We start from the raw sequence: 24,094 nt of genomic DNA on the forward strand, positions 1-24,094 counted from the left end.
TTGAACGCTCAAAAAACTGGTTTTAATAATTAGTAAGAGGATCAGTTTTAGTAAAATACTTTTGTCATTTTGTCTATTGAGATTGTCGAAGGAATATACTTCCATTAACGTTAAACGAATTTAAAAAAAAATTAAAAAAAAAATAGGAGTGCCTGGCTGGCTCAGTCAGAAGAGCACATGCCTCTTGATTTTCAGGGTTGCAAGTTTGAGCACCACATTGGGTGTAGAGGTTACCTAAAAATGAAATCTTTAAAAAATTTTTGAAAAAAAAGTCATAGTCTACAACTTGAACCAGATTTCAATTACATTTGGTTTTCTTCTTCTGTATTCCTGTTTGGCATCTTTCTCTATTTCTCATCAACAGCCATGCAAGTCTATAATATCAACTCTCCAACCTTTATTACTTCGGACCATCTTTTTCTCCAAATTATTTTACCTACTGTAAAACAATAACAGAAGTAGCCAAAAAGATTGAATTTTTGATCTCCCTAATTACTGACAACATCATTCATCAGTCCACCACTTATAAATACACCTGGATTGATTTTAGTCATTGCTTATTTATGTCTTACCTCAAGGATTAGATTTATTTACTTTAAGAAGATTAGCACATTCCTTTTTATTTCCCTTCTCTCATATCTTTCTCTATCAAATTTATTATTTTACTTTTGTATCTTTAACTTCAGCAATCACCTGTCTCCTTAACTTGGCATATAGAATAATAGCTAACACTTACCTGGTACTTACCAGGTAATCACACTACTCTATGCACATCTAGACACATTAACTCAGTTACTACTTAGAATAAGCTATTAGGGGACACCTGGGTGGCTCAGTTGGTTGAGCATCCTACTTGGACCCAGGGCATGACCCCAGGGTCCTGGGATCGAGTCCCACGTAGGGCTCCCTGCGTGGAGCCTGCTTCTCCCTCTGCCTGTGTCTCTGCCTCTCTCTGTGTGTCTCTCACGAATAAATGAATAAAATCTTAAAAAAAAAAGAAGTCATTAGATGAGGTATTATTATTTTCTCCTTTTTACAGAAGAGGAAACACAGTCTTCTAGAGTAGCCAGAGAGGTATTTGGAATTAAATCCATGAATTCGGGGTTAAGCAAGAACCTGCGTTTCTAATCCCTGCATTGTCCTACCACTTTTAAAATCAAACTTTTAAACAAGTCACAAGTTACAATAAATGCAAAATCACAAAGTCAGGTTCACCATGTGATGATTTTACAAATGAAAGATGAGATTATATTCCACAATATCTACAGGCATAACCTATATATTGCAACATTCGCCAAGTGTAAGTTTTTAATTCAATGAGTTTTAGTAAATTTGCAGTCGTGGAATCATCACTATAATTCAGTTTTAGAACAGTCCTATCATTCTACAAGTTCTCCTCATATTTCCACATTTTTGAATCTCCTTCATTGCTTGAAGAATTTAAAAATAATAGAGTGATGATATTAATTTAGAGACAGCTACAGTGGTTATCAGAATGTGGTTGGATAACCCTCAGCATTTCCCCCAAAATCCTCCAGAAGATTGATAATATCAAAACTATGGGTTCATAGGGTAGAAATTCAGAGTGGAGTGTAGAGTGAAAAAATACTGGAGGGACACCTGGGGGGCTCAGCGGTTGAGCATCTGCCTTGGGCCCAGGGTGTGATCCTGGGGTTCTGGGATTGAGTCCCACATTGGGCTCCCCGCATGGAGCCCGCTTCTCTCTCTCTCTCTCTCTGTGTCTCTCATGAATAAACAGATTTTTAAAAATCTTAAAAGAAATACTTGATATTGTGAACGATGAAGGCCTTTTTTTGTCTTATTTATTTATTTATTTATTTATTTATTTATTAAAATGTAACACTAGTTACAGCATTTGGGTATTTTAAAAAAGTAGAAATGGACTTTTTTAATTTAAATTCAATTAATTAACTTATAGCCTATTATTAGTTTCAGAGGTAGGGCTCAGTGATTCACCAGTTGGATATCACACCCAGTGCTCATCCCATCACGTGCCCTCCTTCATGCCTGTCCCCCAGTGACCCCACTCCCCACCTCACCCCCCTCCCCTCCCCCTCAGTTTCTTTCCCAGAGTTAAGTCTCTCATGGTCTGTCTCCCTGATTTCTCCCCATTCAGTTTTTCCTCCCTCTCCATGATCCTCTGTGATGCAGAAACAGAATTCAAAGCAAATTTAGAGAAAACTTGGGACTGAAATAAGTATTTTCCCTCTGAATTAATTCTGCATTATGTGTCTAGCTTTTTGTTTTTCAAATATGAAGTCTGCGTTTATATTTAGCACAAGAATCACAATCTTTACCTAATTACATTGAAAAGAGTTTTCTGGCTCTTTCTGCCTGCCCTCTGAAATCTTACCAAAGATATTAAACCAGCTTTTGTTTATGTCAAAGGATTTGAGGATCAGAATGTTTCTGGCTTAACAACACAATTAGATTTCCTACTGAAGTCGGGTTGAGGCAGTTGTTATGACACAGAACTGAGTTTTTTGCCCACTTTTATTATTTTATTTTATTAATTAGGCGGTGCTCATGTTCGTCAGATGGTCTCACACCCATGATTATGGACAAGATTCGGTGGTTTTTTAAATTTTATTATGGAATATAAACACGTCAGATATGATCAAACATAAATAAACAGTTTAATGAATAATCACAAAGTGACCATCAAGGTAACCAGCCTCCCGCTTAATGCAGAGAACATGCCTGTCAACTCCATGTGTTTCTGGACGATGACATTTCCTCTCTCCCCATTTGAGGTTAATATTATTTTGACTTTACGGTAATCACTTCCGCGATTTTCTTCCTAGTTTTACCTCCCATGTGTGCATCACAGCAGAACACTTTGCCCTGTTTGTGTTCTTTTTAGCAATAAAATCATGCTGAACATATTATTTAGTGTGCTTAGTTTGCTCAATATTTTTTTTTAAAGATTCACCAATGGTGTTGGATTTAGCTTCGTCTGTGTATCTTTTTTGCTAGATAATGTTGCATTTTTAAAATATAACACAATTAATGTCTCTTCTCATAGAGATGACCAGCATTTCCAGCTTGGGACAACCATGCTTGGGACAACGGTGCTGCCACAGGCATCTCCATGCAGGGCCCGGCGTGCCTTTCCTTGCAACTCTTCCAAGAGTAGAATTGTTTGCTCACTGGATCTGCATGTCTTTAACTGCGGCAGATAATTCCAAACAGTTTTTCAAAATGGTATCAAAAGGCATACAAAAGCCAAGAGTGTATGAAAATGGCCTTCGTTCCACAAGTTTTCCAACACATGGAGTTGCCAGGTTTTCTATATGATTATTAAAGATGTTGCCCAACTTTCCATATGATGCTATTATTGTCAATTGTATTTTTCCTTGTCTTGAAGTTCTTATTCAAGAATGTTGCCAGTTTTTTTTTTCCCCCACGAGTTTTTGGGTATTTTTTTCTTTATTGATAAGAAGAGTTTTATATATTCTGGATATGAATTGCTCATCAGTCACGTTGGATGAAAAGAAGCTCCTGATGTAGATGTAGTATCGGCTTCTTTCTGTACCATAAGTGTTCTATGTTTCTTTTTTTTTTTTTTTTTTAAGATTTTATTTATTTGAGAGAGAGAGAGAGACAAAGAGCATGGGTGGGGGACGAGGGGCACAGGGTCGAGCCGGTTCCCCACTGAGCAGGGAGCCTAACCCAGGGTGGATCCCAAGACCCTGACACCATGACCTGAGCTGGGATCAGGAGTCGGACGCTCTACTGACGGAACCACCCAGGCCCGAGCCTTCCGTGTTTCTCAAGAAAGCTTTCCATCCTCATGTTCTTGGTGAAGATGCCATATATATTATCCTTTTCTTCTTTGCCATAGCTTTGACATTTTTATTTAATAACATGGTTTATTGATGAATAAACCATGAATAACATGGTTTTATTTGATGAAATAAATCACACTTGTAATAAGGACCACACCAATCTTTAGTGTACAGCTTTATGAAATTTTCCAAATTTATCTATTTAATCACCACCCAGACCAAAACTTAGAACATTAAATACACACTAGAAACATCTCTCTTCTTTCCCCATCCCCCTCCAAACATAATTATTTATTCTGCCTTGAAACATATTTTTTTCTTTTCCCTGTTTTTAAAATTCATACAGATGGAATCTTGGGGTGTAGAGCCCCTTCTGACCATCCTATTTCATGGAACATTAAGTGTGAAAGCTGTCCCTGGGCCATGGCAGTCGCAACAATTTGTTCCTTTTCATCGCTGCATAATTTTCTACTTTCTATTCGTGGAAAAATGCACAATGCTTATCTCGTCCTGTGACAGACATGTGGGTTGTTTCCAGTTTAGGGCTAATATACATAAAGCTGCTACATATTTTCCGCATATTTTTATGTACATCTGCACTTACGTTTGTGATCTAAACTAGAAACAAAATCAGTAGGCCGTGGAGTATGCTTAAGTTCAGTTTGAGAAGACATTAAACAGTTTTCCCATTGTATTTGTCTCACTTTTCATGCTAATGATTTATTGGGCATCTTGACTCTCTGGACTGTTGATTTCATTAGTTCTGGAAAATCCTGGACCATTATCTTCAGATATTGCTTTTGAACTATTCCTTCTCTCCACTTCCTCTGGGACTCCAGTGATACAGATTTTAGAAAGTCTCGCTGTATTTGCTGTTTTCTTATCCTCTATTCTCTAATTTGAGTCTTCTTATCTCCCAGTGCTGTATTTTAAGTGCTTTTTCAGATCTATTTTCCAGTTGGCTGGTTCTCCAGGTATTTCTAACCTGCTCTTAGATAGAAAATCTGCTTTTGAAAACTACTTAGCAGTATCTTCCTTTTGCTGTTACTACTGGTTAATGTATAGATTTTTTTCCCCAAGAATTTCTATTTGGCTCTTATATAAATCTACTATGACACATTTTATAGTTTCTCATTTCCTGTTAAATCTTTAAGTCTTTTTAAATCTCTACGACTATGATAAAATGTGAATGTATGTGCGTTTCCTTTGTAGATGATAAATCTAAAACTGAAGTCATTGTAGGTCTATTGCAAATTCTCTCCTGGTTTTGCTATCTTAGTTTTTTCTTTACTTTTGTTTTTCACCATTGTTTTGTACATAGTATGTAAAAAAAAATCAGAAAGTTTTTTGCCTTAGAGAAAGCATTTTGAGTTCTGGGCCTCCTCTCTGTGGTCTTATATTGTCTTTTAAATTTTGACCCAATTTCTTCTTTGTCTTGATACCTCTTTGATATTTTCAGATGCTTTCTTTTTAGATGTCTTTTTATCACATATTTCATTCATTTTTAAAAATTGTCTTCAGGGAGAGAATTGAGAAAATTGTTCTACATTATTTCATCAAAGGAAATAAAGATTGTGACTAATAATTTTTATCAGGTTCAAAAAAACAAAATAAAAACAAAAAACAACCCACAGCTATATCAGATTGCTGAGATATCATAGCTTTTTCTTTTTTTTCTTTTTTTACTATTTTACAAGGATTGCTTTCTTTGATATGTATGCTACTCTCAAATTACAACTATAGATTTAAAGCCTTTATAAAAAACAAAAGAAACAGTACTATTTGTCAAGAGTTTTACATCTAAAAAGTTTAGTGCATCAAAGATTCTTGATGCTAAATACGCTGTTGTATTGCAAAATAATAATGATCCCTTTCTACTAAAATATTAATAAAATGCACTTTATGAATTTGCTAAGGATATCCTCATATTTGAAGAAATCTTCAGGTTATAAATAAAATAAAAACTCAATGAATAAATCACTGTTCTAGAAACCTGGCTCACATTTTCCTCATTTTTATTGTTTGTTTGTTTGTTTTTATTATCCTGTACTTTTTCTCATTTCCCATTTATTTAGTTTCATTTCCCACTTTCTTAATTATATAATATTTCTCTTCCAAGCCATAAGAATATGTTAATGATAGAGAATGGAGGGATGGGCTAGAGGGGCAATCAAAATTAAGGAGGATCCTTGTTGCAATGAGCACCAGGTGTTACATGTAAGTGATGAATCACTGAATTCTACTCCAGAAACCAAACAGTTGCACTATATGTTAACTACCTAAAATTTAGATTAAAAAAAAAAAAAATACACAGCTCTTTTTCTTTTCTTCATTCCTCTTCAATCTATATGCCCCTGTACAGTCTCATTTCCCATATCCACTCATTATTAGTTCCTAATATCTTCATTTTATTCTAGTAATTAATTAACTCATGATATTGTTTTATGATAGGTATTTATTAATACTTCTTCAGAGAGCTCCTTTCTAGTAGGTTTAACTTCGCTAAGAGTAGGAATTATGTCCTTTAAAAATTTATATATCCAATTAATAACATACATACCTCATACATCCTACTTCCTCAAAAAATATTTGTCAACTACATTGATTGGTTTAGCCATTTTAATTCAATCCTTAAACATTTAAGGGAATTCAAAATAATACCTAATTAGTATCTCATCTCACTCATTTAATATGCATGGGGGAAATATAATGTTTTAAATGCATAAAGTTTATGTAGCATAAAACCACATATTCTTTAGAAGTGTTAAATCTTGAAAATTTTTGATATGGTTAATGCATTTTTCTCCTGTATTTTTATTGTATGAATTATGTCTCATGATTATTTTTATCTTTAAGCCATGCTAATTGCCCAACTGTTACAAAAGAGAAATGATATGTAGTTCATTTCAGAACCAATGCCTTAAGGTCATTGCTATGAATCACGAAACTAAAATTTGAAAATTCAAAAAGGCTCTGTTCAAAGTGAGCTATATTAACAACAAAACTATGTTCCAAATTTGGTCTTATCCTGTTATCAGTATGATCTAGAAAGTCAAAATTAAAATTTATCTAATTCATCTATTGATTAAGGTTACATTGGGAAATGGTATAAATACATGGCATAGTATATATTCTTTTATATATTGAAAATTGACAAAAATTTAATTTAATTTGTGGACAGCTATAATGAATAGATTTCTCTTATTTCTCCTCTATTTCATGATAATAATGAACTTACTATGATCCTTCATCATAACTACTATGAGAAGGCCAATATTTCTTTTGGTTCAAAGATAGATGATGTGTGTGGCTGACCCTGAAGCAAACAGACTTAATTTCCATGGTTTAAATGGGCTTATTAATTCAAGAACCAGTTTTCAAATAACAGTAACACTTTTATCTCATTGATTCTAGAAATAAATATAAGAAAGTAAGTCATCAGTAAATATGAGTAAATTTGGTTTTCAATGTAGGTCCTCATATTCAGTTCCTTTCTACATTTATTTTTGTGCTATATGAATTTCAAGGAGAAATAAGTTTTCTTTATCAAAATACCTTCTGAAAGTGCATCTATAAATATATACAGAGATTGAAAATGTAACTGAAATTCATATGTCTGTGTGAATAGAAATATTTCCAAGTAATTTTTTTTTTATCTAAAGACTTAATTCAAATGAAAATATAAAAAACAGGGGTGCCTGGGTGGTCAGTCAGTGAAGCATCTATATTTGGCTCAGGTCATGATCCCAGGATACCGGCTCAGTGGGGGCTTGTCAGCTTATCCCTCTCCCTCTGTCCCTCCCCCTGCTCATGAGTACTCTCTCTGTCTCAAATAAATAAATAAAATCTTAAAATGTATATATGTATATACAGTAAATTTTTATGAACCTTACTTCTATTTAATTGTCCATTTGGGTTGATAGGTATTCTTCATTTCAGTTCAGACATATGTAATTAATTATTGGATAAAATAATAATCCATAGCTTTGGGTGCCAAAAGGACGTTGAAGGCATGTAAATCATGGGATTGACGGTTGAAGAATTTACACTCGGTATAAAGGAGCTGCCCACAAAAGGTTGAAAATCAAGGACAAACTCCCTGGATCCCATGTATCGATCTAAAAATCACTGATATTTAGTATGGCAATAAAATACTTTTCACTTGCTTGCTTCACATTACTGTAAGACTTAAGCTATCTGCACCAGACTGAGCAGAAACAGATGTGTCCAAGATTAAACATGGTAAATTTTGAGGCTATTTTTACATAAGCTCTTCAGGGCAAAGACCTTGAGCATGTAAACTGTTGTAAGATTTGTCCCGAAATGGTAAAATCTGTAATTACATGGCAGTAGTACAAAAATGGTCTCATGGAGTAATCTCTAAAATTCCTGGGATCTTAAGGAGTCCAGATTTATCTTATTGAGGATGGTCTAAGAAGTGAAATTCTAAAATTCACGATGAAGTCCAAAGGAAGGAGACTCCTGACAGATTCACAATGGGGGAATTGTAAACTAAGGAACTAGAGACAATGGAAAAATTTAAAGAAACTTAAATTGAATATGTTGTATGTTTCAAATGTTCAAACAGATAAGAGATGCAATGCAGAAAAAAATAAAGATTTTGAAACAAGAAAGGCAGATTTGAAGAGAACCAAAAGAATGGGAAAATGCAAAGTAATCCAAAGTAGAATAAGCCTCAATAAGTAAACTGACCTGATCAATTTTCAGATGTAGATAACATGATAGATCTAGAACATCCAATATAGATCTCTGGATTCACAGAATAGTGAATTGAAGAGCAGAAAAATGGAATCAGTGTGAAAATCAATGTGAAATCATTAGGCACTACCTAATGAAATGATAGCTAAGAATTTCCCAGAACTAATGAAATACTAAATCTTTAGATTTAAAAAGTAAATATTAAGTATATTTTTATGAAACTGTAGAATCTCAAAATTTTTTAAAAAGTTAAAAGCTATCAGACTAGAAATCAAAGTGTGTCCAAAAGCACACCAATCAAAATTAAGCAGATTTCTCAGCATAAGATAACATGAAGAAAAAAGAATACCTTCAAAGGTGCATTTTAAAAATAATATCAATCAAGTATGCAATACTAAGCTAAATGGTAATTATACAGAAAACATAAAGACCTTGGCAAAAAAAAAGTACCTAAGGAAAAGAATTGGGATTCAAATTGTAATGATGAGCCAAAAAGTAGGTAAATAATTTTATCCAGAGGATTATACATAAAATGTTTTTTGCACTAACAGAACTAAAAGAGATTAATAGAAATGTAGAAGACAGTTTTTAGGAGGTTTAGGCAACAGTAAGGTCCCTGAAGTGTCCAGAAAGGGGCTAAAATATTCATTAACTTAAATATAAACAGATGCATTTATACCTTGTATAAATTGTACATCAGATATTTCATCATAGGTCTTTAATGAGAAAGCATAGAATAAATTGGCGGCTAACTTATAGAAAATAAAATGAACTAAAGAATACTTTACCAATTCATTAAAAGATGGAAAAAGAAAAAGAACAAAAATAAATATGTTGTAAATAAAACTCAGAGAAATAACCATATAAACTGAATACACTAACCAACTAAAACCTGTTAAATCAAAATTTTTAATGAAATAAATTCCAACTTATTCTTTTGAAGATTCACAGAATACAACATAATAAATGTAGGTTAGAAATCAAAAAGTAGAAATTATATAACCAGAAAAAATAGATATACCTCTTTCCATCCATCTGTCTGCCCACCTCTTTTTTTCTTTCTCCCTCTCACGTTCTCTCTCAATACAGGTAGATCTCAAAAATATATTGTTTGGTAAAATAATAAATTGAAGAATGATACACTCATAACATCTACAAAAATTGAACATGGAACTCTAATCTATCATATTAAAAAAGTAACAAAGATAGATTGAAAGCATATATATACTAAATTGATAACTATTGCCTCTAGGGAGTCAGAAGCTAAATAGTACCCAAGATTACATTTAATGAAGATATTATTCAAATAGAGTTAACCACATAGAATGCTTTATATTTTTAAACAAAACAAGGCAAAAAAAATCACAAGAACCAAATGTGTTAATGATAAAATGATTGATTCTGGTTGGTGAGTATCAAGGTTTTTTATTGTATTTTTCTCTGTGTGTATGTGTGTGTTTAGGTCTATGTGAAAATCCCTCATTCTCAAGTAAATTTTCTATTTCTAAATTTTATTCTTTGAAATCTAGTAATTAAAATAGGGAAAATAATAATTATAATAAAAGAAAAAAGAGAAGTAATACTTCTGATAAACCCTTAATTAAGCTTCTTTTTAAGTTTGTTATTACCAAAGTGAATAAGAAATGTTTTCTGACATAGCAGAAAATGTTAATACTTAGCCATTTTAGTTTCCACTTTGAACTCCTAAAGAATATTCTTTGATTTTTTACCAGTGTTTTCTGCAGGTTTCATGTTGCCCTACTTACAGTTTCATTCCCATAAAGTTCCAACTATTTCAGCTAACACTCACCAAGGACATTTCTTTATTTTCTTCGGTCATCTCCAATTAACTATTTAGCAAGGAAAAAAAAATGCCTGCTAAAATTGCAAAAATCTAATATTGCTCTTCACAACGTCTAATTATGGAAAAATACTGGTCTTTGTTTCAGAAAATGTCCCAGTTACTAAAACAAAACAAAGCAAAAGTCATTCAAGTCTGTGCATGTGCGTATGTGCGTGTGTCCATATGTGTGTGTTTTGTGTGTAAAAATGTGCGGTGATATATTTTAGCAGTTTTTGGACTAGCTAATCATTGTAGACCTATAAAATGAGAAATTTAGACTGATAATTATTTTTTAAAAATATCTAGACAAATAGACCATGAATGTATAAAGACTCTGTGTGATTATTAGACTCAATTACTTTAAATAAGTTTTTTGCTTTAACTTTCATAACAATATATAGTACATAAGCAATACTATACCTTTTACAGATAAAATCTTGAAATTAAGGAAAAGGTTAATCAGGTACCAAGCACTGAATTTTAAGAGATTTAATTTATTTTTCCATGGAGAAGATATACTCTAAGAATTTATTTTAAGTAAAACAGATTTTTTTTTTTTTAGCCACGTTGTTGTGGCCAAATAACTTTCTAAATTCATTCTCTTTTCTTCTCTCTCTCTACCTCCCTCCTTACACATATATTTACAATAAACTAGATAACCGTTAGTTATCTTGAGAAAGAATACACTTAATCTTTGTCAAATAAATCTGTCTTATTATTAAAGATATAACAGTTTGAAGCCTAATATATAATATTGACCAAATATAAAACAGGTAGATTCATTTATTCTGTTTTTTTTTCCCCCTTGGAGGAGCTAAATGTAAGAAAATGCATTTAATATGTGAGTAACTACACAATTCAGTATTGTTCCTCACTCAGCTGCCTCCGTATAGGCCATTTCACTACACTTAACTATATAATCTCACTTGGAAAATAGTAAAGCAGAGTAGCATTCAAAAATTCTCGACTTTAATCTATATTCCATAGCTACTATACCTACAACATTTTTAGGGTAAATTTCTCAGTTTACCAGCACTACATTTTAAAATATTGAATCATCAAAATAGCATGGGATTGAAGCAGATCCTAATTAATATAAAGCACAAGGTAGTTGGATTTATTTTTAAATGATAACATACCCATTATTTCTTATTGTAAATGCTTCAAAATTTTAAAAACTAGAATTAACAAGTATTTCCTCTGATTACTTTTGTGTAGACTGAATTATATTTTCAACATCTTGCATAAGAGATTTTTTAAGACACCAAAATATTATTCAGTCTGGTTGAATATATTTCCAAATATAGACTTAATACTGACATAGTTAAGAACAATTAAAAATAACGGAAACGTTGAGGACTCTAGTTAATGTAATTGACATATATGATAATTCAGAGATTGGATTGTATAAATTTCAAAGTGATTGAACTTGTAGGACAAAATCTCAGAGAAGAGAGAACCACAAAAAGGAAACCCAAGTGTGTGATTTCCCTTACAATATTTGTGAGCTTCTACGATGAACAGCTCAGAGAGATGCTGCAACAATTTGTACAGAAATTAGCAGCTGAGCAGTTAGAGAGCTGCCCAGAGATCTTGTCGGCAGTGCAATCCCAGAGGCAAAGGTGGGAGTTCAAGCCCTGCCAAGATGAAGGACACTGGCAGACATTGCTAGGTTATATTTAAGGCCTCAGAGGCGCACAGCCAAGGGGTAAAGGCTATGATCTAGAAGTAAAGCCAAACTTGAACATGTTCTGCCTGGAAGAAAAAAAAAAAAAGCAAAAAAACAGCCTAAAATGAATTCTCCATGGAATCAAGCAAATCAGCCTAGCCTTTATTTGTCCTCCAGAAAAAAAAATATTTGACCCTCTTTGAGGAAGAAAACATCATTCAAAACTTCTCTGACTTTTCATACACAATATCTAGCATTAAATTTAAAAATTAAGAGGTATGCTTTAGCAAAAACAATGACCAAAAACCAAGTAAAAACAAAACACAGGGACGCCTGAGTGGCTCAGCGGTTGAGTGTCTGTCTTTGGCTTGGGGCCTGATCCTGGGGTCCCAGGATGGAGTCCCGCATCGGGACCCCGTAGGGAGCCTGCTTCTCCCTCTGCCTGTGTCTCTGCCTCTCTCTCTCTCTGTGCCTCCCATGAATAAATAAATAAAATCTTTAAAAAAAAACAAGTAAAAGATAGTTTATTTGGATACCATAGTTATCAGATAGTAACTTTAAAATAAATATGATTAATGTGTTGTTAAGAATAGAGAAAAACGGAGATTAGTATAAACCTCAACTTTTTAAAAGAAGTCAACTTAATATTCTAGATGTTAAAGACCCATTGTTTTGTTACTTCTGGTTTCAGCTGCAACATGCATGGAAGAGCTTTACAGTCGTCACTCTCACCCTTAAAACAAGGAAAAGCGGAACAAATAGAAAATCAATGGCTTTTATTGAATCCATCAAATCACTGAGATCATAGGGCAAATTGGCACCCTGAAATTCAGAGAGACACGCAAATCAGGAGAGTCACAGTGAAGAACTGCTTGCTGGGAGCAGGAGCCACATGAACCATAAACGTGTAGGAGACTTACCTGGTGATTTTGATGAACTGCTGGAAGCTCAGTGTGGACTAGCTTGACAAGAGGAAAATCCTGGTGACTGTAGGCTTCACAAGGGCCCCATGTTTTTCAAGTCCACTACGTTTCCAAGGTGAATATTTTAGAAAGATCCTGTTGTGCCTCCTATTGGGAAAGGGAAAGGGTAATTATTGTCAAATACTCAGAATTTTCTTTATAATTACTGCCCATTCTCCAAAAGAAAGAGAGAGAGAGAGGATTTATCAGACCTTTATCCCAGCTGCAGGAAGTGATTTACTCAGACTCCAGTCTCCTCTAACTATCCTATCTCATCTAAGGGAGATTTAAAAAAAAAAACAAAACAAAAAAACAAACAAACAAACAAACAAAACAACTATACCTCAGGAGAAACACTTGTAAAGGTCACCACCCAGAGGCACAAGCTCACAAAAATAGAGATTTAATCAAAAGATTATAGAATACTTCCCCTTCCCACACCTTTCTACCACACCAGCAGGGCTTCGTTACAGTAATAGTGGGTTACACTGAAAAACTCACAAGATTTAGAATTTCTCCCAGGTGGAGTACTGAGAGAAAGTCAAAGGGGATACACAAACAGGGACGCAAAAGTAATGTGAAGCCTCAGACAAATGGAGTTATGAAAATATTAAATACAGACCAACTTCTTGCCACATTAACAAAATCTCACAACAAGACCTGTTTACCTCCACTTTGTCACCCGACAAACATGTGCAGCTTTCAACAACAAAAAGATGACATATAGAGTGCAAAAAGACAAAGCAAAACAAAAAAAAGAAAAAGTCTGAAGACATGAAGCAAACATCAGAACCAGACTGAGATGATGCCACAGACTTAGGAATTTAGGCAGAGAATTTAAAACTGATGAAAGGCTCTATTGGAAAAGTAGGCAACGTGCAAAAAGAGATAGTTAATATAAGTGGAACTATGGAAATGCTAAAAATCAAAAACATTTTAAATAAAATAAAGAATGCAGTAAATAGAGACATTAATAAACTAGACACACTGGGGAAAAAATCATTGAGCTTGACTATCGATCAATAAAAACTTCCCAAAATGAAATACAGTGACAAAGAAGAAATAATAATAATAATAAAAAACCAGGAGCAGAACCTTCAAGAATTGTGGAATTACAAAAAGTATAACATTAATGTAATTGGAATGCCTGAAGGAGAAAAAAAGAAAACCAGAGTAGAAGAAACATTTGAAGCAATAATGGCTGAAAGCTTTCCAATTAATAGCAGATGTTAGGATAAATATCCAAACAGGGTAAGACGAAATAAAATATATCTAGGCATAGCATGTGTAAACAATGATTAAGACAAAATCTTGAAAGAAGTTAAGGAAGTAATCATCTTACCTATAGGGGAACTAGAATAATAATTATAGTAGATTTCTTGTAAGAAATCATTAATGTAGAAAGAGAGTGGAGTAAAATAAAATGTTGAAAGGAAAAAATAAACATCAACCTCGGAGTAAATACCCTCCAAAATTTACTTCTAAGGTGAGCAAATAAAGTGTTTTTCAGACAAGCAATACTGAAGGAGTTCATTGTCAGCTGACCTGCCATTCAAGAAAGCTTAAAACTTTTAAGGGAAGAAGGAGAATAATATAGGTCAGAATGTGGATCTGCTTAAAGGAGCCCTGGGGGCACCTGGGTGGCTCAGCAGAAAAGGAACCAGGACCCTTGAAGAAATGGCCATTTGTAGGACTGGTCAGCAAGTATACAAGATGAGCCTACAGCATTTTGTAGGGCTAGGATGGCACTTTAACTCTATGGTCTTGATCCTAAAAACATGCAACTGTAGTCTAATCCTAAGAAAAACAGATATATTCCAATTAAAGGATATTCTGGAAAATACCTGATGAGTGCTTCTCAAAACTGTCAAGATCATCAATAATGGCTTTTACTGAATCCATCAGATAGTCTGAGAAACTGTCAGTTAAGAGTAGCCTAAGGAGCTATGACAACTAATCATAATGTGATATCATGATTGTGGTCTTGGACCAGAAAAAGGACATTAGATAAAAACTAAAGGAATCTGAAAGTAAGCTATGGACTTTAATTTATCAGTACTGGTTCATTTATTATAGCAGAAGCCAGACTATACTGAACTGAATGTTAGTAAAAGGAGAAACTAAGTATGGAATAAATATGGAAACTCTCAAAACTATTTTTGCAGTTTCTCTGTGAATCTAAAACTGTTCTAAAAGCTTATTAAAATAATACAATAGCAGAAAATAAGAACCTAATATGTAAGTTCAATGGCATATTGGAGACTGTAAAATAGCAGATCGAAAATCAGAAATTTAAGTGATTATGGAACACCTGGGTGGTTCAGCAGTTGAGCGTCTGCCTTTGGCCCAGGATCGAGTCCCACGTCGGGCTCCCTGCATGGAGCCTGCTTCTCCCTCTGCCTGTGTCCCTGCCTTTCTCTCTGTGTCTCTCAGGAATAAATAAATGAAATCTTTAAAAAAAAAAAAAAGGAATTTAAGTGATCATGAAAATGCTAATATTGAAGTGCAGAATGGAAAAGGTATGGAAAATAGAGAAAAGAAATGCAGGAGGCAATTGGAAAAACTATAAAAAGATATGTGTTAACTGGAATCTCTCCAAAGGGATAGGAGGGACAGAAGCTATGTTTGAGGTACTACCTGAGAATTTTCCAAAACAGATACAATACAGTGAATTACTGATTCTTCTACAAATCCTATAGAGAAACAAAGATATTTTTTGACTCCCTGAAGGCCGACTTCAAGTTTTATATAATAATATAAAAGGATAAAAAATAAAAAAATAATATAAAAGGATAAACCAACATAAAGTGGTGAATCACGGGAGATATCTCTTGAAGATGCTAATAATTACAAGGTTATAGCTAGGTTAAAAAAGTAGAAAAAGAAGTATCCAAGGTAAAGGTAACAAGAAATAGAAAATCCCAAAGCAGGGACTACACTAAAAAAATAAATAAATGAAATTATTAACAAAATGAAAAGGCAACCTACTGAATGGGAGAAGATATCTGCAAATATATATGAAAAGCTTATACAACATGCAACTCAACATGAAAAGAACAAATAATTCTGGTTTAAAAAATGGGCAGATCTTGAATAGATGTTTTCTTAAAATATGTATTCTAAAAAAAAGACATACAGACAGCCAACAGGCACATGAAAAATGCTTAATATCACTCATCATCAGGGAAAAGCAAATCGAAACCACAATGAGCTATCACACCTCACGCCTGTCAGAATGGCTAGTATCAAAAGGACAAGAAATAACAAGTGGGAGAAAGGATGTGGAGAAAAATTAAAAATAAAAATACCAAAAATAAATAAAAATAAATAAAAATAAAAATACCATAAGATCCCATAATTCCACTCCTGGGTATTTACCCAAAGAAAATAAAAACACTAATTCGAAAAGCTATATGCACCCCCTGTTTATTGCAGCAGTATTTGCAGGAGCCCAGATACAGAGGGCAACTGAAGTGCCCATCAATATGGATGAGAGGCAGTGTATACGCAATGGAGCATTACTTGGCGGGAAAAAAGAATGAGATCTTGCCATTCACCAAAACACGAAACCAGTCTGACATAGTAAGACAAATACCATATGATTTCACTTAAATGCAAACTCTAAAAGCGGCAACAATAACAACAGAGAGAATCAAAACCATAAATAGAACAAACCGGTTGTTGCCAGGGGGAAGAGAGTGAGGATATGGGCAAAATAGGACTTAGAGGTACAATAAATAAGTCATGGGGATGAAACTACAGCACAGGGAACATAGTAAATAACACTGTAATAATAATAATATATGATGACAGACGGTATCTACGCTTGTGACGAGCATAGAGTAATGCAAGGAATTGTTAAGTCACTATGTGGTACATCTGAAACTAACGTTAACGCTGTATGTCAACTAAATTCCATTAAACCATCAAAACCATTAAAAATAAAAAAAAACATCCATTCTAGAACATTCCAAATTCTTGACTTACTGTTTTTCTTCCCTTCATTTTTTTGCCTTCTGGAACTCCAAATATATGTTTGTAAAAGAAAAAAAAATCTCAAAGTAGGAAGAAGAAGAGCAAATAAAAATGTTACCCTAGGTAGACCCAGGACTCTGAGGAAACCTTGGTGTGGAGACAGAGACAAATCTGGAGGGGAAAAAAAAATTGTATTTTAAAATCTGTTCATGGAAGAGCTGATGCAAAGCTGAGAAACTTCAGGTTGTAAAGTTTATGAACCTTGATGGGCTGTGCATCAAGAGCAGAAGAACAACATGGCAGTAGTTATACTAACACCTGCCAGGCAGGCAAACTTCATCCCAGCCTCAACCACTCCTGTCTCTAACCTGAGTTCCTGCTTCTTGAGACAAAGTTTGATCACAGAGGAGTCTGCTTCCGAGTGAGACCCTATAGGTGGATGACTAGACACCAGATGCTGAACGGTGCTCTGGATGCCAAGACAGAGAAAACAAACCAGAAGTCTTAAACCCAGAAGGCTAGCGCCGAAGCCCACTGTCCAGGAGCCCGTTCCACATTTTCTCTACAGGATCGAGAGAGACCGTCATAAAATGATATGACAGGCGCAGACTGGATAAAGCCTTTCAAAATAAGATATTAGTGATGTGTAACCAGAGTTGATTAACAGCCGGACTGAGAAAGTTCAGCCTTTATACCCTGGGACTCCTGGATGTCTGATTTTTGACTTGTGGAGAGATGAGAGCAGTGGGATTTATGATGTGATGTTTAAATCTGAAAGTTCCCTGGTGACCCGCAGGATCAGTTCCTTGACAGCTGGTTTGCAACAAGCCCAAACTGTCTGACAAGTGTGGCTTGTTATTGGAAGGGATTGTGGAGCTTTTCGAGGAGCACTCCCTCAAACAAGATTTTGCAGTTCAGGCCAGAGACGCAGCATGATCCGTGTACGTGTAAAACCAGGCACTCATCATGGAATGTCGTCTTGATCTCTGATACCTACCTGCCACTCCCGTTAACTCACTGTACTGTATCTTTTGTCTCTAATTTCAAGTCCATGAGAGTACACTCTGTGGAGACTGGTCCTTTAGGTATCAGAGCTAGAGTAAACGATGCAAGTACACCTACAGAAGTGACCAAATACGTAGGGAAAGGTAATCTCATGAATAAACAAACTGATATTTTTAAAGATATAGTAGGGTATATAAATAATCACGTTAACCCTATAGAATTGTACAGTTTGATGGCTGAATGTAAAGCAAAACTATTAATAATAATGGTAATTATAATTATGATAAAAATCTTAATAAATTAGGTGAATTTTGTGTACTACTCTTCTGAGTAGGGAATTAAATGGCTGTGAAATCCAAGGTAGGCATTTTTTCAAAGTAAAGTGCTAAATAATAAAAGAATAAAATGATAAAAACAGCACTTGGTGAAAAGATTTTTTTTTTTTTTTGTGAAAAGATCCGATAATTCCAACATCTATCTATTAGAAGAGAACCAGAAGTAGAGAATAGAAATGGTAGGTAAATTTTAAACAAGGATGTCTGGACTGAAAGAAGCAATCAGAAATCCCCTTTCTCTCTTATTTTTTTTCCCAGTGATTCCTCCCCACCCCGCCCACCTTTTAAAAATCCTTTCATGAATTTCTGATATTTTCATTTCAAAGGAGAATAGAAAATAGTTTGGTTTTGAAAACAGAAATTCATTTTTTTAATATTCACTAAACATGTATGTATATGTATACACATACACATGCACATATGTATATGTCTTTTCTCTTGCCCCTTATATTTATAATAATTTTTGCCTTTTAATACTTACTTCTCTTAGTCCAAAAACTATATCAGGCACTATGAATTGGTCTGCTCTAGTCACCTTAGGAAGCTAGATGGAACAGTAAATTAAATTAAATTAAACATTTAAAAGAAGAGAAATAATAGAAATTACAGCAGGAACCAATGAAATTGAAAAGAGAAAAATCAATACAGAAAATCAATAAAACCAAAAGCTGATTATTTGAAAGACCTATACAATTTATAAACCTCTAAATAAGCTAACTCAGAAAAAAAAAAAAAGAGAGTGGACACAAATTACTAATATCAGAAATAAAAGAGAAGGCATCACTACAGATGCCATAGAAATTAACAGTGTAATAAAGAAATACTATGAATAACAGAGTATTTTTGTGGGAAATACTACACCTACAAATCTGATAACCTAGAAGAAATGGACCAATTCCTTGAAAAACAACTTGCCAGAACTCACAGGAGAAGAAATAGGCAGTATGGATAAGCCTATCTACTAAAGAAATTGAATCAATAATTAATAAATTTCCAATGGACAGAAGTCCATTACTTTCCATGATGAACGAATGGAATTTGAAGTTAGAAACACAACACCATTTTCATTAAAATCCCCTAAAAGAAAAATTTAGATAGAAGTCTAATAAATATATTAACAAGATCTATATGAAAAAATCTACAAAACTCTGATGAAAGAAATCAAAGGAGAATGGAAAGATATTCCATGTTCAGGGAGAGGAAGACTCACACTTGCCAAGATGTCAGTTCTTCTCAACTTTATCTCACTTCAAATTCAATACCATCTCACTCAAAAATCCCAGTAAGTTATTATATGGATATCAATAAAATTGATTCCAAAATTTATATGAAGGGACAAAAGGCCAGAATAACCAATGCAATAGTCAAGAAGAACAAATTTAGAAGACCGATGCTACCTGATTTCAAAACTTACTATAAAACTACAGTAATCGAGACACCGTGAAATTGGTGAAAGAACGCAAAAACAAATTAATGGAACAAAGTAAAGAGCCAAGAAGTAGATCCCCATAAATACAATCAACTGATCTTCAACAAAGGAGCAAATGCAATGCATTAGAGGAAAGACAGTCTCTGCAAAAAATGGTGCCACAACAACTGAACATCCACATACAAAAAGTTAATCTAGACACAAACTTTTTATTCTTCACCAAAATTAACTCAAAATGGTTAATAAATCTAAATATAAAATCTAAATATAAAATCTAACTATAAAAGTCCTGGAAGATAATATAAGGAGAAAACCTAGATGACTTTGGATATGGTGATACCTTTTTAGATACAACATCAAAGACATGATGAATGAAAGAAATAATTGATAAGCTGGGATTCATTAAAATTCAAGACTTCTGCTCTCTGAAAAACACTGTCAAAAGAGTTAGAGGACAAAAATACAGACTGGAAGAAAATATTTGCAAAAGACATATCTGATAAAGGACTATATTCCAAAAAAAATTAAAAAGAAAGGATTATATTCCAAAATGTACAAAGAATTCTTCAAACTCAACAGTAAGAAAACAAACAATCCCATTAAAAATTGGGTGGGTGAAGGAAAAAAAAAATTGGGTGAAGGACTCCATCCATCTCACAAAGGAAAATACAAAGCTGGAAAATAAAAACATGAAAGGATCCCACATATCATAGGTTATCTGAGGAAGGCAACAATGGGAAGCCACTACGCACCTACTAGATTGTACAAAATCTGGAACACTGAGAACCCCAATCCCAGTGAGGCCGTGGAATAACAAGAACACTCTTACACTACTAGTGGGAACAGAAGATGGTATAACCACTTTGGAAGATAGTTTGGCATTTTCTTATAAAACTAAACATCCTTTTATTATCCAACAATTGCACTCCTTGATATTTACCCATAAGAGTCAAAAACTTATGTGCACAAAGAAGACCTGAATACATTTTTCTAGCAGCTTTATTTATAATCCCCCAAACTTGGAAGCAAACAAGATGTTCTTCAGTAAGTGAATAGTTATATACACTGTGGTACAAAAAGATGATGGGATATATTCCAGCTCTAAGAAGAAGTCATCTATCGAGCTGTGAAAACACATGGAGGAAACTTAAGTGCATATTACAAAGTGAAATAAGCCAGTGTGAAAAGGCTACACATATGATTCCAACTATATGACATTCTGGAAGGGGCAAAACCTATTGGAGATAATAATAATAATAATTTAAAAATCAATCATTACAAGGAGGATAGAGAGTAATGAACATGCAGAGCACAGAGGATTTTTAGGATATTTATTTATACATTTGTCCAAACCCCTAGAACACGTGAAAGAGCACACTAAATAATCATATATCTTCTCTTCACCAAAGACTTGGAGACAAGGTTCTTCGGGTCAGCACAGAGGCAATGGTACATGCAGTGAGTAGCAGGTCTCAGCATGGATTTCTTCACAAGCATCTCCAGTACAGGCCTGGACAATCTTCTTCAGATGAGCAACAAGATCCTCTGGTTCTTAATCATCAATATACTCAAATGGTTCTGGAGGTTCTGGCTCTTGTTCTTCTTCCTCGATTTTTGGGCCATGGGCTGTTCTTCAATGTCTTCACTGGTATCCTTCAGGATAATGATGCCTCCAATGGAAAATGGTTTGAAAGGCTGGTATCTACAGGTCTCTGGCATGGTCAGGACCTTAAGCTGGGCAGGCATAACTCGGGCTGGATTATCCAATAACTGGAAGTTTGGCTCAGGTTCTTTTTTCTTCTCTTTTTCTTCCTTTTTCTCTGCTTCATCCACTTCCATTTTCTCCTCCTCTTTTTTCTCTTTCTCTTTCCTTCCTGAACCCGAAGGTAAACTACTGATTTTGGGTAATTATAATGTTCCTCGGTGAAAATGTACCGTTCTAGTGAATGATGTTGATAATGGGGCAGGTGTGTGGGGGCAGAGAGTATATGAGAAATCTCTGTACCTTCGTCTCAATTTTGTTGTAAACCTAAAATTACTTAAAATGAAAAAAGGGCACAACTATTTTTAAAAACACACATCTATGAACATTTATTAGCTCAAATAACCAAACTGAAGGAAAAATAAGGTATGACTGATCTCAAGGGAAAAGGGGTCCCAAAAGTCTTGTCTCTGTCTACCATTTTTTCGAGCTTACGTGCCCTCAGCACCTAGCATACTGATTCTAAATCTTCATACTTACCTGTCACACCTCTATCAGTGTCGCTAGAAGATCTAGAAAGTAAACCTGATCCACCTGGTTTGAAACACAGGCCCGTAATAGAAACGATTATGGGACTAGGGGCTGAAAATCTGTGGTTGGCCTACGTGGGTCACATGGCCACCCATGATCAAAGGAGAAGAGCGTCGAGATCAGAGTCTCCACCAGATTTAAGTTTTTTGGTGTCACCTTGATATCCCTTTCTGCTCTAATATTTTCCTGTCTTTGTATGTGCTGTTTGTTTAGCCAAATGATGTGGCAGAGAAAATATATTTGGACTTTTACTGAAACTATATTTTTCCGTAAAGTCTCCCCATATAACTGTCATACAGGGTGCTACTTTCCTCCCAAATTCTCTATACAAAGTGCTGCCCACTCTAGGATGTAGCACCCCGAGATGAAGCGATCTTCCTGCCAAAGAGTTCTGAATGTGGGTCTGTAGAGGGTCATTTTAATCCCCTTTAGGCAGTAAGACATACTTCCAGCCTGAAATCAGCTCAAGACAGATGCCCTATTTCCTAGCACCAGGAATTTCCTGTGTAGAATAATTTGATGTCGTTGCAGAAGTAATAGCTTGTGGACATTTCTGCTTAATCACTTTATCTCCCAATTTGTGTGGACAACATCAGCTTAAAATGAGTCTTTCCGACACCAGGGAAACTAAACATGTGGGGATAAGGCTAATCCTTTCTATAACTATCCTGGGAGAGCACTGCACACGGGCTGCTTTTCCAACATAGCTCCAAGCTTCTCCCTAGCTGTGCCACACAAAAGATTAGGCCTCCAGCCATCTTGAGTTGCTGTGATGAAAGCAAAACAACACGATCCTACCAATATCTACCAGTGCAGTGTGAGAATTCCACCCGTGGCCACATTTTGCTCAAAGATGTGAAGCATTAGACCTTTGAGCCATTCTATATAGCTAGAAGCATGAGTCTTAAGCCCGTCAGGGAGGATGAACATTTGGGAAACCAATACCCTCCTCTGTGATTGAAAAGGGAGATTTTTTTTCCCCAAAAGTGACCCAAATATACTTCTGACAAACACAGGAATCTCCTGTCGTGCAACCTATTTTACAAGTATGCCTTCATATGCTACTTTTGTGACTTAAAAGAGGTTATAAACAATCTTGACAAAAGACGAATGTAGTAGATAGAATCACTCTCCCTGATACCAAGTCTTACTATTTATCTTACTACGTAGCTAACACGATCGAGTCACTGCAGTACAACAGAGGGAGAGACACCTGTCCGTAGATGAGAATTGAGAACTCAGAAATAGAAAATTTGAGAGGTTTGGTCTAAGCAAAGAGTTCAGAGACCTGACACCAAAAATATATCCTATTAGGGGGAAACAGATGAGTTGGACTTCCTCAAAATTAAAAGTTTTTTCTCTGCAAAGCCCCTGTCAGGAGGATGAAAAGACAAGGTACAAACTGAGAGACTTGTAAACACATATTCAATAATGAACTAGTATCTACAATATATAAAGAACTCTCAAAGTAAGCACATACAAACAAACAATACAATGACCAAATGGGCTAAAGACATGAAGACACAATTTGTTGACGAGGTTACACAGATAGAAGATCCACACATTAAAAGATGTTAATATTATTAGCTATTAGGAAAATGCAAATCAAAGCCACACTGCTATATCCCTAAATATCTGGCACAATAGTCAAAAAAAAAAAGTGAAAACACCAAATAATGGTGAGGATGTGGAAAAACTGAATGGCTCATACTGTGTTGATGAGGATGCACAACTGCACAACTATTTTTAAAAACAGTTTATAGGGTTTTTTTGTTGTTGTTGCTGTTTTGGTGTATGATATTAAATATGCAACTACATTTCCCAGAGAAATGACAACCTATACTCACACAAATACCTGTGCACAAATGTTTATAGCATGTTTCTTTGTAATTGCCCCAAACTAGAAGCAGCCCAGATCTGCTCAGACTGGTGAATGGCCAAACAGAATGTGGTGTATCTGTGCCATAGAATTCTAGTCACCAACAAAATGGAACAACTCGTCTTTCTGGACTGCACGTAAGTTGGCAGTCATCACGCCCATCTGCCCAACAAGAA

The 24,094-nt window shown here is 34.7% G+C and overlaps 1 long non-coding RNA gene across 3 annotated transcripts in view; it reads left to right on the forward strand.

Annotated features, from left to right (window-relative positions):
- LOC140642558 (uncharacterized) overlaps positions 1-21,599 on the forward strand; it is a 35,378-nt gene extending 13,779 nt beyond the window's left edge. For 2 of the 3 annotated variants that reach the window (XR_012039003.1, XR_012039002.1), the window contains exon 3: positions 3,047-3,345. This is a non-coding gene — a long non-coding RNA (uncharacterized lncRNA). Of the gene's footprint in view, positions 1-3,046; positions 3,346-12,731; positions 13,079-21,155 lie in introns of those variants that run through there. The other variant, XR_012039004.1, reaches the window with a different exon arrangement.
- The last annotated feature ends 2,495 nt before the right edge of the window (positions 21,600-24,094 follow it).

The sequence above is a fragment of the Canis lupus genome, chromosome 11 (genome assembly GCF_048164855.1).
Source record: "Canis lupus baileyi chromosome 11, mCanLup2.hap1, whole genome shotgun sequence".
Lineage (NCBI taxonomy): Eukaryota > Metazoa > Chordata > Mammalia > Carnivora > Canidae > Canis > Canis lupus.